At 39.4% G+C, this 15473-nt stretch overlaps 1 long non-coding RNA gene across 1 annotated transcript; it reads right to left on the bottom strand.

The window, feature by feature from the left end:
- Positions 1-10161: 10161 nt before the first annotated feature.
- Positions 10162-14024, bottom strand: LOC133608275 (uncharacterized). Its single transcript, XR_009815547.2, has 4 exons — positions 13926-14024; positions 11972-12073; positions 11178-11270; positions 10162-11093 (listed from the first exon to the last, which is right to left on the bottom strand). It is a non-coding gene; the product is annotated as an uncharacterized lncRNA (long non-coding RNA).
- Positions 14025-15473: the final 1449 nt, after the last annotated feature.

Raw genomic sequence — 15473 nt, 5'->3', positions numbered from 1 at the left:
AGCACGAGGCACCAGTTGCCATTGTTTCCAAACGAGCGAACGATCATGGAATCAGCCGGAGAAAAATCGCAAACGAGTCTTAAACCGAAAAGAAAACTGCAGTCATTCCGTGAAGAATATTCAAAAGCCTATCCGGGAATAATTATCCGTTCCAAAAAGGGTGAAAACTACGCGAATTGCACCTTGTGCAGACAAGATTTTTCGATCGGACACGGAGGAATTAGCGATGTAAAAGACCACGTTGGGACAAAAAAACACAAGTCTAATGCCGTTGCTAGCGATACAAGTGGAAAACTTTCAAAGTTTTTCGGATTTTAGCCACAAAAAGGTAATGACACCAATGTTATCTATTGGAATTGTTTAGTACTGTTATACTGTTAAAAGTGTTTATACTATTTATGCTTTCAAGTCCAAGTTGAAGAAATCTTGTTAAATGTTGACAGCCTAACTACCAAAATACAGAAGTATGTCCTTAATATTTTTGCAGTGCTATTTCTGTTGAAAAGTTAAAATGATTACATTAGAGATGTGATGTGCCACTTTTCAAGTGTCTGATGGCTTAAATTAATTTTCATTAATTTTTCATATTTTGAATTCTTTTGAAAGGCTTACAAAAAAACTACATTTGAATTGTAATTCCATGCTATTGACAGGACTATTAATTTTAATGAAGTTAGCTTACCATGTTTACAGTATTATAATTGTGATAGAAATGTGAATTTTAGGCACAGAATATTTTTTACAATTGAACAAGGCAGTAGATTATACAAGCTTGGACAGAAAGTTAATAATGACACCAATTTTTTTTTTAATGGAATTGTTTAGTACTGTTTTACCATTTGTTTACTGTAAAAAGTGTTTATACTGTTTATACTTTCAATTAACAAATTGAAGTCTTGTGAAAGGTTGACAGGATAACTGGCATTAACTGTCAAAATAATTTCAAACTATTGAAGTTAGCTTACAGAATAAACATGTCAATCAACCCATATGATTTTTGCTGTAATATTTTTGTTTTGAAAAGTCACTGTGACTGATAGAAAAGTGATGGTTTTAGCAACATTTTAACCTGTCTGAATGCTAATAATCATTTTGCGTCGGGGGGCGAAGCCTGAACCCCCCACCAGGACTTTGTCCTAGACCTACCGGGGCCTGCGGCCCCTGGACCCTGGCTACTAGGTTTTTCTGATTTCAAAAGTTGGCAGGTATGAGGCTGCCTTCTGCCATCATTTAAATATGTATTATTCGAAATGGAGATAAAATAATCATCCATACCTTATATTACTATTTACAAAGTACATAAAAAAATAGAATGTGTTTATTGATTATTCATACTTGCCAACCCTCCCGGATTTTCCGGGAGACTCCCAAAATTCAGCGCCTCTCCCGAAAACCTCCCGGGACAAATTTTCTCCCGAAAATCTCCCGAAATTCAGGCGGAGCTGGAGGCCACGCCCCCTCCAGCTCCCACAATATAAACAGCGTGCCTGCCCAATCACATTATAACTGTAGAATGATCGAAGGCGAGTTCTTGGTTTCTTATGTGGGTTTATTGTTAGGCAGTTTCATTTATGTCCTCCCAGCGCGGCAACAACACACAACAGCAGCAGTCACGTTTTTGTCTACCGTAAAGCAGTTCATCTGCCGTAAACAGCAATGTTGTGACACTCTTAAACAGGACAATACTGCCATCTATAACATCAATAACATCTATGGCTTTTAGAGAGTGCAGTGCACAACTGCGCACACAACAAGGAGACGAAGCAGAAGAACGAGGAAGATACAGCCATGGCGACGCCGACGACGAGTAAGATGAAGAAATACGCTTTGTTGCACCTTTTCCTGCCTGAGTCCGGCGATTAGTTGCAAATCTTGCTTTATTGATTGCTTGCACACAGCCAATCCAACACAAAACAAACTAGTCCCGCCCGCACTCACGCTACCGCTCCCTCTCTTCTCTCGCCCACACACTCACTGACGTCACTCACCTCACATGCTCACCTATTAAAGGGCCACACACATACGCTACTCTCATAACAGCTTGTAAATTCCAAGCCGCAGCTGCGATTGGACCTGGATAGCCTCCGGGAAGAAGTAGTGGACTACCAAGTGCTTGGCACTGAAGATCTTCCTCAGGAAGCAAAGATTGACCGGTTTTGGGCCATGCTAGGGAGAGATGGAAGATTCCAGACTCTAATGCATTTGATGAAAGCGCTTTTGTGCATGCCACACATCAATGCATCATCAGAGAGGGTATTCAGCATGGTTAGAAAAATAGTGACAGAGAATAGAACAAGGATGGACAATTCAACCCTTAACTCAACAATGAGTAGATGAGTGTTATGTGTATGTATATGTGTAAATAAATGAACACTGAAATTCAAGTATTTCTTTTATTTATATATACATATATATATAATAAAATAAATAAATAAATATATATATATATATATATATATATATATATATATATATATATATATATATATATATATATATATATATATATATATAGCTAGAATTCACTGAAAGTCAAGTATTTCTTATATATATATATATCTCCGGGTTGGGGAGGATATCTTGCCCCAAGTGGAGGAGTTCAAGTACCTCGGAGTCTTGTTCACGAGTGAGGGAAGAGTGGATCGTGAGATCGACAGGCGGATCGGTGCAGCGTCTTCAGTAATGCGGACGCTGTATCGATCCGTTGTGGTGAAGAAGGAGCTGAGCCGGAAGGCAAAGCTCTCGATTTACCGGTCGGTCTACGTTCCCATCCTCACCTATGGTCATGAGCTTTGGGTCATGACCGAAAGGACAAGGTCACGGGTACAAGCGGCCTAAATGAGTTTCCTCCACCGGGTGGCGGGGCTCTCCCTTAGAGATAGGGTGAGAAGCTCTGTCATCCGGGAGGAGCTCAAAGTAAAGCCGCTGCTCCTCCACATCGAGAGGAGCCAGATGAGGTGGTTCGGGCATCTGGTCAGGATGCCACCCGAACGCCTCCCTAAGGAGGTGTTTCGGGCACGTCCAACCGGTAGGAGGCCATGGGGAAGACCCAGGACACGTTGGGAAGACTATGTCTCCCGGCTGGCCTGGGAACGCCTCGGGATCCCCCGGGAGGAGCTGGACGAAGTGGCTGGGGAGAGGGAAGTCTGGGCTTCCCTGCTTAGGCTGCTGCCCCCGCGACCCGACCTCGGATAAGCGGAAGAAGATGGATGGATGGATGGATGGATGGATATATATATATATATATATATATATATATATATATATATATATATATATATATAGATATAGATATAGATATAGATATAGATATAGATATATATCTATATCTATATATATATATATATATATATATATATATATATATATATATGAAATACTTGACTTGGTGAATTCTAGCTGTAAATATACTCCTCCCCTCTTAACCACGCCCCTAACCACGCCCCCGCCCCACCCCCGGCTACGCCCACCCCACCCACCTCCCGAAAGCGGAGGTCTCAAGATTGGCAAGTATGATTATTTTACGGAATTACTTTCAGTTGTGTGCACTGTTTGTGACGGTTTGGTCATTACAGGGGACTTAAATGTGCAAGTGGATGTAGCCAATGATAGGCATGCTAAATAACTCAGTGTTGTCCTTGAAATGTTTGGTCTAAGTCGCATGTAAAGGAGTCCACCCACAGCAGTGTGCACACTCTTGATTTGATCATTGCCAAGAGTCTTCGGAATGTTTTGTCGATGCTGCTTTATCGGATAGTTTTTGTGTTTTCTTTAACTTGTCGGTAGACCCAAACCAGCAGATAGGTCTGCAGTTGTTCGAGGAAGACTTAAAAATTACAGCATACGGACACAGTTTGTGGAAATGATTAGGTTTGAAAACGCCCGTATGTTAATGTTGATGATCTGTTGAACTTTTATACGTCAAGTGTTGTAAATGTTTTGGTTGGAATGGTTAGAAGTAGACAAAAGGCGCCACAGAGAAATGAAGACTTGTCTGGGCACAGAAAAGGGAGTGCCGCTGAGCCGAACGAAAATGTCAAAGCTCCAAGTTTATTATGAGATTTACAAAGAAAAGTAAAATGTTTTCAATCAATCAGTCAATCAATCAAAGTTTATATACCCAGCCCTTAATCAAATATGTCTCAAAGGGCTTCACAACACAACAACATCCTGATCCCACATCAGTGTGTGGATGCAAAACTATTTTTTCAGCTCAACTAAAACAAAACCAAAACTGGTACAACATGTTTTATGGAATTACTTTCAGTTGTGTGCACTGTATTTGACGGTTTGGTCATTAAATGTGCAGGTGCATGTAGCCAATGACAGGCATGCTAAAGAATTCAGTGTTGTCCTTGAAATGTTTGGTCTAACTCGCAGTATTTGCAATGTACCTTGACATGTTGGGAATAAACTCCCTTAAAATATGTACTGTATAATCCACCATAGAAAAATGGTTGGAATATATAATGAATAGCACAAACTTGATGACCTCAATGTAGTGAATGTAAACCTGTATTTTACACTTTACCATTATTTATTTTATTGATAACATCATAGTTAACGTTTCTGGAGCATCATTATTGTATCTTTATCAACACGTGTTAGTGAGACTTTGCATTTTATAGTTTTTTTTCTTTAATGTACTTTGGTAGCAAAACACACAACAGGTGCAACACAACACAACATCAGATCTTTTTTCTATTTGTGCAAAGTCTACATTTACAAAGAATTACAGGAAAAGCAACATCAGAACTTACCTGCAGTGAAAGTGCACATGAAATAGACCAGAACATGTTGGTAGTCCATTATAGACCATTCACTTTCACCAATTTTACCAAACTAGTTTGCTGTCTTTTGATAGCTTTTCACTGAACTCAGCAAATCAAATGGGGGTGATTCGTCAAAGTGAAAGCCAAATAACATGTCCTAACAGTGACGTGCAGTCACTAGAGGAAGGTGAGGCGGGGCCTCACCTGCCATCATGGAAAGAAAAAAAATGTAAAAAGAAAAAAAAAAAAATTAAATTGTTATATGTATCCAGTGATTATACTATAAAGTTATTTTCCATTTAACTTCACCAGTTTTAGATTATTTTTATTCAAAATCGCTGAATTTTCACATTTGCCGTTCAAATACTCAGAAGAGACGGTGCGGTGAACAGCAGCCAGTTGAGGCACGTCACTCAGTGCCTCAACATGGATTCCGGACTCGGCTAACTGCTGGCCTGCTGTGCAGTGAGACTGTATTGCTATATGAATTATATTATACATTTCCATAGTTTAGTTAGCTGAGGTATATAATGTACAGTGTATTTTGTCAACAACTGTATGTGTGTAACGTATTTCTTGTGCTGAGCGATCATAAAACGGCTGCAAAAGACGCACTGGCTGAGGCTCGCAGTAATCCGCCTCCTGCACCCCCGCCGTAGAATTGTTATATCAACTAAAGCCCACACTTAAACTTTCCACGTGCAAAATTGAATCTATTTAAAAAAGTTATTTCATAAGAAGCCAAAAAGTGCAAAAACAATCATGTTCGTGTTGGAGGAGTTGTGAATGACTGCAGGGCCACAACATTAGGTACACCTGCAGATTGTAGGTGTAGCTAATTCACAACTCCTCTAACATGAACATTATTGTTTTTGCACTTTTTGGCTTCTTATTAACTAACTTTTGTAACCTATTTCCATGGGCTTTCCTCTTTGTGATGTTAAGTTCCTGTTATGCGCTGTTATACAGTATATGCCTTGAGCTCTTATTTTGAAGGCGCTAAGAGCGGAAGTGATGACACCGAGTGGAGCGGAAGTTTTTGAAAGAAGGCAAATAAAGTGGTCCTCGTGTAAACTGGAGCCTCCGTGTTTGTTATTTTGTAGTTTCATACAGTATAGGCGACATTTATAAACCCTCGGTTACACTTTTTTAAATAGACTCAATCTTGCGCGTGGAAAGTTTAAGTGAGGGCTTTAGTTGCGGGGCATGGACTTAATTTATAAGTAAAGGTAATACCATAATAACGTTTTTTTTATTAAATGTGCTTTTTTGTGTGCTACAGTTTGTATGTGTAAAGTTAAAGTTAAGTTAAAGTACCAATGATTGTCACACACACACTAGGTGTAATGAAATTTGTCCTCTGAATTTGACCCATCCCCTTGATCACCCCCTGGTAGGTGAGGGGAGCAGTGGGCAGCAGCGGCGCCGCGCCCGGGAATCATTGTTGGTGATTTAACCCCCAATTCCAACCCTTGATGCTGAGTGCCAAGCAGGGAAGAATGCTGGTATGAGCTTTTAAACATAACCCGTTAACTGCTGCCAATCAAATGGTGAATAAGATACTCTTTAGGGTTCATATGTTTGTAAATCTGACTGTGATGAAGTCAGTGCCTCACCAGCCATCAACCTCACCGCACGTCACTGTGTCCTACAACACCTGAGTTTCTTATCTATTGATTTTCAAAATAAGAGCATAGCCAGAGCATTCATGGTATGTTAACACTTGTAAAGTATATGAAACAGCTGATTTAAATATGTGGCAATCTCTAACTAGTTCCTTACACTTTACATCAGAGTTTTGTACTTTAACATTGATAAATTGCTACCTGGATGTTTTAATCTGAAATCTGAAAATTTGCATGATTGCTTGTTTATATGCATGGTGTGATGGTGCACATCAAGATTAAAGTTCACTGGAAATATATCTTTATAATTGTATAATTATATCTTTATAATTCAATAATAGACATCTACAAGATGTCTTTTATTTATTTTTCATCAGGTTGGCAACTACAATCTCTACTAAAAATTTTGCAAATTACATTCTTCTAAAAATATTAAACATATAACATGACATTTCTATAAAATAATAATTTTACTTGGTAGTTTTCATCTCCACATGAACAAGACTTCTCCAAATGACCATCAGAACTTACCTACCACAGCAAAAGTAAAGAAATAGGTCAGGTGTTTGTAGTCCATTAGGAAATAATGCTGAGTCACTGTCCATCTCACAGCAATCTTACATTTACTTCAGACTATTTGATGCTAACTACATCTTTTTCTTGAAAGACAAACACAGATTAAACCTTTTAAAGCTGTCAACAAAGAAGTGAAAGTGAAAGTTTGCATTGATTTTCTACATTAGCAAAATCATTAAATGTGTAGGAACTTAATACTTTTCTCCACTTGATGTCAACTTTTTGTGTTTTGACATTTATAGAGAGGAACCTCCATGCAGTATTTGAATGTATAAACACTGCCCCCTACTGGCAAAATACTTAGACTTAGACTTCCTTTTATTGTCATTCAAATTTGAACTTTACATTACAGATAAGAACAACATTTTGTTGCATTAGCTCGTGGTAGTGCAGGATAAAAGAGCAATAAGGTGCATATATAAATAGATTACTGTACAGATAAATATATTGCACTTTTGCATATGCGTTCATGTTTATGGGGGTATGTTATATTGTCTTTATATTCCAGCCAGTTAATCCATTTTTGGGGGGAATTGAGGGGATTATTATGATGCGTTCAAGAGTCTTATGGCCTGAGGGAAGAAGTTGTTACAGAACCTGGAGGTTCTGTAACAGAAAGACAGAAAACAGTCCTAGGTGGGAGTGGGAGGACTCTCTGCAGATTTTCTGAGCCCTGGTCAGGCAGCGGCTTTTTGCGATTTCTTGGATTTTCCTGGAAGGGGAGTCCTGATGATCTTTTCCACGGTCCTCACCACTCTCTGTAGAGACTTCCAGTCTGAGGCATTGCAGGCTCCAGTCCAGACAGAGATGCAGTTGGTCAGCAGGCTCTCTATAGTGCCTCTGTAGAATGTGGTGAGAATGGGGGGAGGGTGCTGTGCTCTTTTCATCCGACGCAAAAAGTGCATGCGCTGCTGAGCTCTTTTTACAAGAGCTCCGGTGTGTAGGGACCAGGTTATATTGTCAGTTATCTGCACCTCCAGGAACTTGGTGCTGCTTACGATCTCCACTGCTGTGCCGTTGATGAAGAGTGGAGTGTGGCTGGACTGGTGCCTCCTAAAGTCGACGATGATCTCCTTGGTCTTGTCGACGTTCAGGACCAGGTTGTTGGTTCTGCACCAGTCAACCAGATGGTTCACCTCCTCCCTGTAGTCCATGTCGTCGTTGTCACGGATGAAGCCCACCACTGTCGTGTCGTCCGCACACTTCACAATGTGGTTAGTAGTGGACCTGGCACAGCAGTCATGGGTCATACTATTCTTACAGTAATTTTTTCCCAAAAAATATCCTTCAGGATTGATGAGTGTCAGACATCAGTTTATTTGATTACATTACAAATGTACATGGCCTGTCATGTTTATGTATATAATACTGCACATCATATTTCTAATAGAAACTTAATAAACAAGCACTGAAATCTACAGCATGACACATGTAATGGCATTCAAATTAAATATATGTGACACAGCTCAGGAAATAGTCCTGGCTCTTAAATTACAAATATAATCTGAGATGATATATTTATATTACATTTAGTGGATATTTAATGTAAATAGTAAAAGTATACAACATCAGTTAAATCAGCTTTATTAATGGAACAGATGTATATACAGTAGCGTGTTTCTAGACACTCAAAGTGCTTCACAGAGAAGTGAGATTCCATCATTCATTCATTCATTTACAAACCCCGTTTCCATATGAGTTGGGAAATTGTGTTAGATGTAAATATAAACGGAATACAATGATTTGCAAATCCTTATCAACCCATATTCAATTGAATATGCTACAAAGACAACATATTTGATGTTCAAACTCATAAACTTTTTTTTTTTTTGCAAATAATAGTTAACTTAGAATTTCATGGCTGCAACACGTGCCAAAGTAGGTGGGAAAGGGCATGTTCACCACTGTGTTACATGGCCTTTCCTTTTAACAACACTCAGTAAACGTTTGGGAACTGAGGAGACACATTTTTTAAGCTTCTCAGGTGGAATTCTTTCCCATTCTTGCTTGATGTACAGCTTAAGTTGTTCAACAGTCCGGGGGTCTCCGTTGTGGTATTTTAGGCTTCATAATGCGCCACACATTTTCAATGGGAGACAGGTCTGGACTACAGGCAGGCCAGTCTAGTACCCGCACTCTTTTACCATGACGCCACGTTGATGTAACACGTGGCTTGGCATTGTCTTGCTGAAATAAGCAGGGGCGTCCATGATAACGTTGCTTGGGTGGCAACATACGTTGCTCCAAAACCTGTATGTACCTTTCAGCATTAATGGCGCCTTCACAGATGTGTAAGTTACCCATGTCTTGGGCACTAATACACCCCCATACCATCACAGATGCTGGCTTTTCAACTTTGCGCCTATAACAATCCGGATGGTTCTTTTCCTCTTTGGTCGGGAGGACACGACGTCCACAGTTTCCAAAAACAATTTGAAATGTGGACTCGTTAGAACACTTTTCCACTTTGTATCAGTCCATCTTAGATGAGCTCAGGCCCAGCGAAGCCGACGGCGTTTCTGGGTGTTGTTGATAAACGGTTTTCGCTTTGCATAGGAGAGTTTTAACTTGCACTTACAGATATAGCGACCAACTGTAGTTACTGACAGTGGGTTTCTGAAGTGTTCCTGAGCCCATGTGGTGATATCCTTTACACACTGATGTCGCTTGTTGATGCAGTACAGCCTGAGGGATCGAAGGTCACGGGCTTAGCTGCTTACGTGCAGTGATTTCTCCAGATTCTCTGAACTCTTTGATGATATTATGGACCGTAGATGGTGAAATCCCTAAATTCCTTGCAATAGCTGGTTGAGAAAGGTTTTTCTTAAACTGTTCAACAATTTGCTCACGCAAGTGGTGACCCTCGCCCCATCCTTGTTTGTGAATGACTGAGCATTTCATGGAATCTACTTTTATACCCAATCATGGCACCCACCTGTTCCCAATTAGCCTGCACACCTGTGGTAAGTTCCAAATAAGTGTTTGATGAGCATTCCTCAACTTTATCAGTATTTATTGCCACCTTTCCCAACTTCTTTGTCACGTGTTGCTGGCATCAAATTCTAAAGTTAATGATTATTTGCAAAAAAAAAAAAAGGTTTATCAGTTTGAACATCAAATATGTTGTCTTTGTAGCATATTCAACTGAATATGGGTTGAAAATGATTTGCAAATCATTGTATTCGGTTTATATTTACATCTAACACAATTTCCCAACTCGTATGGAAACGGGGTTTCTTACTACACTTTATTTACTCGGATAAGTGGGAAAGTTCCTGAAAAAGTTCCTCGTGGAAAATGGCCAATTCTTCTGGGGAGAGATGTTAGAATAGTGAAAGTTGATGCACGGTGGAACAGGGGTTAGTGCATGTGCCTCACAATACGAAGGTCCTGAGTTCAATCCCAGGCTCGGGATCTTTCTGCGTGGAGTTTGCATGTTCTCCCCGTGACTGCGTGGGTTCCCTCCGGGTACTCCGGCTTCCTCCCACCTCCAAAGACATGCACCTGGGGATAGGTTGATTGGCAACACTAAATTGGCCCTAGTGTGTGAATGTGAGTGTGAATGTTGTCTGTCTATCTGTGTTGGCCCTGCGATGAGGTGGCGACTTGTCCAGGGTGTACACCGCCTTCTGCCTGAATGTAGCTAAGAAAGGGACAAGCGGTAGAAATTGGATGGATGGATGGAGTTGATGACAGGTCATGTTGCTGACCTCCATTTTTGTTTCAAGATGGCCTTTTAACATATATGGCTTCCGTTACTCTTTTTTAAAATCTTTGATAAAAGGAATTGACTTTAGAGAATTTGTCATTATTCCCTCCCTGACATTGTCCTCCTTTTTGGTATGTACATTTCTGTCATATGTAGAAAAGGTTCCTGTCCAACTCTTGCTTCGTCTTCTAATTTTTCCCCAATGACTGAGTGTCGCTCCACTCAGGAAGTCATCTTTTTTCACATTTTCCTCCGAATTTTTCAGATGAACTTGCTGATCATTGCTGGTATCTGAAAGTTCAGTGATAGTTTTTAAGTGTGTTGAAGAGGAATGAAGTGTATGAACAGAAACAGTGAGTCGCATGGCTTCTTCTGAATCCATCTCCTCATCCTCAGTCGACACGTTCAATCCTAAAACCAAAAAAGGTAATAATGTAAAACATTCTGAAACAGTAAGAAAATGAATATAACAAAAAGTGGAACAACTTAGCTCACCTGAGTTCCACTTTTCATTTATGTTATTCTGATTGAGTTGAAGAGTGAGTACTTGGTCTAAGAAGGATGTGTTTTCATCACGTTCTCTGGACACTGAAACAACAACACAAATATAATTACATTCCAATCACCTTAGTGAGGTAAGGAAACTAACATCCCAACAAGGTATTAATTACATTTAAATAAATAACCATAAATGCATAACTAATATGATAACTTGCTGATTGTAATTAAGTGACAATGAAAACATTACATCTAGCTTTAAATTAAGGATCATACCTCTTACTGCACTTGGTCTTCTGTTCGTAATATATTTATCACAACATGCTGCAAGATCAAAGAGAAAATTAATAAATTAATATATAATGACATGAAAAAAAACAGGAATAAAGCGTGATGTGGTTTTACAGTTTGTGCACATAAAAAGTATTAGTTGTAAATATTTTTGAATGTACATGATATTAATTTATCATCAACAGTTTAATTCTCTCCATGGGATGAAAGAGTACATCGTACAGTTAGAGATGATACCTCAGGAGAAGCATTTTTCAAGTCCCATCTTAAAACTCATTTGTATACTCTAGCCTTTGACAAAATACTCTAGCCGGCACATCTGCGGTCCTTTCCAAGTTTTTGCTTTGTTCCCATTGGGTTGAGTTTTTTTCCCCCTGATGTGGGATCTGAGCCGTGAATGTCGTTGTGGGTTGTGCAGCCCTTTGAGACATTTGTGATTTAGGGCTATATATGTAAACTTTGATTAATTAAATGTCATTTGTCATGTTGAGCTTCTGTACCTCTTAGATGTTGACGTGTTATGTATAAAACATGACACACGATGATGACCAGACTGAAGATACAGACTAATATGATAAGCCAATGATCATCTGATCTTTTACCTGCACAGAAAAACAAAAGTCAAACTCAAATAAACTTTTCAAAGTACAAAACCCCAAACCAGTGAAGTTAGCACGTGGTGTAAATGGTAAATAAAAACAGAATACAATGATTTGCAAATACTTTTCAACTTATATTCAATTGAATAGACTGCAAAGACAAGATATGAGAAACTTGTCTTATTTTTGCAAATAATCATTAACTTAGAATTTAATGGCAGCAACACATTGCAAAAAAGTTGACACAGGGGCATTTTTACCACTGTGTTACATGGCCTTTCCTTTTAACAACACTCAGTAAACGTTTGGGAACAGAGGAGACCAATTTTTGAAGCTTTTCAGGTGGAATTCTTTCCCATTCTTGCTTGATGTACAGCTTAAGTTGTTCAACAGTCCGGGGGTCTCCGTTGTGGTATTTTAGGCTTCATAATGCGCCACACATTTTCAATGGGAGACAGGTCTGGACTACAAGCAGGCCAGTCTAGTACCCGCACTCTTTTACTATGAAGCCATGCTGTTGTAACACGTGGCTTGGCATTGTCTTGCTGAAATAAGCAGGGGCGTCTATGATGAATAAAGTTGATTTGATTTGATTTGATAACGTTGCTTGGATGGCAACATATGTTGCTCCAAAACCTGTATGTACCTTTCAGCATTAATGGCACCTTCACAGTTGTGTAAGTTACCCATGTCTTGGGCACTAATACACCCCCCACACCATCACAGTGAAGCCGGTGCCGTTTCTGGGTGTTGTTGATAAATGGCTTTTGCTTTGCATAGTAGAGTTTTAACTTGCACTTACAGATGTAGCGACAAACTGTAGTTACTGACAGTGGTTTTATGAAGTGTTCCTGAGCCCATGTGGTGATATCCTTTACACACTGATGTTGCTTCTTGATGCAGTACCGCCTGAGGGATCCAAGGTCACAGGCATTCAATGTTACCTGCAGTGATTTCTCTAGATTCTCTGAATCTTTTGATGATATTAAAGTTAAAGTACCAATGATTGTCACACACACACTAGGTGTGGCAAAATTATTCTCTGCATTTGACCCATCACCCTTGATCACCCCCTGGGAGGTGAGGGGAGCAGTGAGCAGCAGCGGTGGACGCGCCCGGGAATCATTTTTGGGGATTTCACCCCCTGGGAGGTGAGGGGAGCAGTGAGCAGCAGCGGTGGACGCGCCCAGGAATCCTTTTTGGTGATTTCAACCCCACTTCCAACCCTTGATGGTGAGTGCCAAGCAGGGAGGTAATGGGTCCCATTTTTATAGTCTTTGGTATGATTCGGCCGGGGTTTGAACTCACAACCTAGCGATCTCAGGGCAGACACTCTAACCACTAGGCCACTGAATAGGTCAAAGGCTTTAGAATGATGAAATCCCCAAATTCCTTGCAATAGCTTGTTGAGAAATGTTGTTCTTAAACTGTTTGACAATTTGCTCATGCATTTGTTCACAAAGTGGTGACCCTCGTCCCATCCTTGTTTGTGAATGACTGAGTGTTCCCAATTAGCCTGTTTACCTGTGGGATGTTCCAAATAAGTGTTTGATGAACATTCCTCAACTTTCTCAGTCGTTTTTGCCACTTGTGCCAGCTTTTTTGAAGCATGTTGCAGGCATCAAATTCTTCAAAAAATAAAGTTTTCTAGTTCGAACGTTAAGTATCTTGTCTTTGCAGTCTGTTCAAATGAATATAAGTTGAAAAGGATTTGCAAATCATTGTATTCTGTTTTTATTCACGACTTACACAACGTGGCAACTTCACTGGTTTTGGGGTTTGTACATTATATCCAAAATAAAATTGTAATATTTACAACCACCATTTCATAGCCGTCATTATTGATTATAATTACCCAGGAAGCAGTTCTTAGCAGAGAAAGAAGCCGTTTCATTGGTCAGAGGGTTGCTGACATCACAACGATAAACTTGATCATCAGTTATTGTTAAATTTGGTCCAGCCTGCTCCTTTCCTGCTGAGCTCCACTTAAACTTTAATAAATGAGGATGTTTGGACTCTGTTGAGCACACAAGTGTCGCCTGCTTTGTGTCGCTCATCTCACAGGATATGTTGGGTTTGGATACTTTGTCTGTAAGAAAACAGAAGGATGGTCAACATGAGGTCAGATGTTTTTTTTGTTTTTGGGGTGGAGATTCATGTAGTGTTGAGTCGTGTTCACATTTGAGCTCAAATGTAACACAATCAACACTATTGTTAATGAACCTAGATTAGACAAGTTATTATTTATAGTGCTCAATATTTGTGTTAAAGTGTTTATGAATGGAAATGTAAACTTACCTATAACTTCAATTGTACACTGGAAAGTATCAAGCTTGTTGTTTATGTTCATTTCTAGGAAATAGACTCCACTGTCTTCATATGTGGCGTTTTTGATGGTGAGTTCTGCAGAGACCCGGTCCAGAGTGATTCTGTTCTTGTATGAAGAATTCACAAAGTCCTCCGTGCCAGTAAACCATACCACATCATTTTCATTATGTAGCCAGATAGATTCAATAGGTTGTTCAGAGATGGATGGCATCAAGTGTATGTCCTGACCCTTCAGGAAATATTTCACATCCTGTGCAGAAACTGTGAAAGGGACATAAACAGATAAATAGTCTTCAGCTGTAGTGGTGCACCATTATGACCCTTTTTTTAATAAACAAAACACAAGAGACTTTAACGTGTATGAAAACAGCATGATCTACTATGCCCGATTGTAATGAGAGTAATTACCATACTAACAAATAACATGTTACCTGCACTTTTTCAAAAGATTTTGGCTAGCAGTTTTTGTTCCCGTTTACACTGCACACCAAATCAGATTTGTTTTTAGTCTAAATGCTCCAAAGTGCTTTAAATCTGATCTTTTGGCATCAGATTCAGACCACATCAGGAGGTAGTCCTGAATCAAACTTGTATCTGATCTTAAGTCTAAGCGCAATGTGACCTGAATCCATACTTGCCAACCCTCCCGAATTTTCCGGGAGACTCCCGAAATTCAGCGCCTCTCCCGAAAACCTCCCGGGACAAATATTCTCCCGAAAATTCAGCCGGAGCTGGAGGGGGCGTCCAGCTCCATGCGGACCTGAGTGAGGACAGCTAGTCTTTTTTCACGACGGGAGGACAACAGGGTGACAAGAACTAAATCATCCAGACGAGAGATAAATTGTATTATTATGTTTATCTTACCTAAAAATAAATATATTTATTAATTAAAAAAAAAAAAAAAGAAATACATTTTTACTATATTTTGCTAAAAACATCAAAATTAATTGTATTTTTATTTGTATTTTTTCTGACTCCTTATTACATCCAGCCATAGAATTATACATTAAAATAAACATATTTGAAATAATTGATTTTAAATGATCATAATTAATTTAAAATGACCATATTTAAT

Source organism: Nerophis lumbriciformis, linkage group LG06 (genome assembly GCF_033978685.3).
Source record: "Nerophis lumbriciformis linkage group LG06, RoL_Nlum_v2.1, whole genome shotgun sequence".
In the NCBI taxonomy this organism is placed as follows: Eukaryota; Metazoa; Chordata; class Actinopteri; order Syngnathiformes; family Syngnathidae; genus Nerophis; species Nerophis lumbriciformis.
The sequence above is the reverse complement of the archived record's forward strand: the minus strand, read 5'-3'. Positions and strand labels throughout refer to the sequence as shown.